Source organism: Chrysochloris asiatica, unplaced genomic scaffold, assembly GCF_000296735.1.
Source record: "Chrysochloris asiatica unplaced genomic scaffold, ChrAsi1.0 scaffold00374, whole genome shotgun sequence".
In the NCBI taxonomy this organism is placed as follows: Eukaryota; Metazoa; Chordata; class Mammalia; order Afrosoricida; family Chrysochloridae; genus Chrysochloris; species Chrysochloris asiatica.
This window is the reverse complement of record NW_006408892.1, coordinates 1,765,151-1,766,429: the sequence shown is the minus strand read 5'-3', so window position 1 is coordinate 1,766,429 and position 1,279 is coordinate 1,765,151.

The window sequence follows — 1,279 nt, the reverse complement described above, 5'->3', positions numbered from 1 at the left end:
CTTCCAGCAAGAAAGATTGTATCATCTGCATATCACAGGTTGTTAACGAGTCTTCCACCAATCCTGATGCCACATTCTTCTTCATATAATCTAACTTCTTGGACTATGTGCTCAGTATACAGAATGAATAAATATGATGAAGCAATACAACTCTGTGTTCTGGAATACTCATTCTTCCCAATGCTATCCATAATTTGTTATGATCCACACAGTCAAAAGCCTTTGCATAGTTAATAAAGGACAAGTAAACATCTTTTTGGTACTCTGCTTGTAGCCAAGATCCATCTGACATCAGCAACAATACCCCTGGTTCCTTGTCCTCGTCTGAATCTGACTTGAATTTCTGGCAGCTCCCTGTTGATGTACTGCTGCAATCATTTTTGAATTATCATCAGCAAAATTTTACTTGCACATATTAATGATATTGTTTGCGGATTTCTACATTCTGTTGGGTGACCTTTCTTTATAATGGGCACAAATATGGATCTCTTCTAAATTTCTTGGCATAGATGAGTGAGTGCCTCCAGCAATGCATTAGTTCATTGAAACATTTCAACTTGTATTCCATCAATTTCTGGAGCTTAGTTTTTTGCAAGTACCTTCAGTGCAGCTGGGACTTCTTCAGTATCATTGGTTCTTGATCATAGGCTCCCTCTTGAAATGGTTGCTTATAGATCAATTCTTTTTGATACAGTGACTCTGTGTATTCCTTGCATCTTCTTTAGATGCTTTCTGTATCATTCAATACAATGAATAAAGAAGACTCTAGAAGAATTGATGCCTTTCAGTTATAGTGTTGGAGAAGACTATTGAAAGTACCATGGATGGACAGAAGAACAAATAATTCTGTATTGAAAGAAGTACAGTCAGAATGTTCCTTAGAAGCCAGGATGATGAGACTTTGTCTCTCATACTCCGGACATATTATCAGAAGGGACCAGTCCCTGGATAAGGACATTATGTTTAGTAAAGTGGAGGGTCAGTGAAAAAGAGGAAGACCCCCAGTGAGATGGACTGGCACAGTGGCAGCAGCAATGGGATCGAGAGTAGCAACGATTAAGAGGATGGTGCAGGTCCAGGTTTCGTTCTGTTGTGCAAAGAGCACAACAGGAGATGGACCGGACTCAATGGCACCTGACAACAACAGCATCATTCAATATTTTGTCCATTGTTGTTGTTGTTGTTAGGGGCCATTGAGTCGGTACCGACCCATAGCGACCTTATGCACAGCAGAATGAAACACTGCCCGATCCTGGGCCAACCTCACTACTGTTGCCAC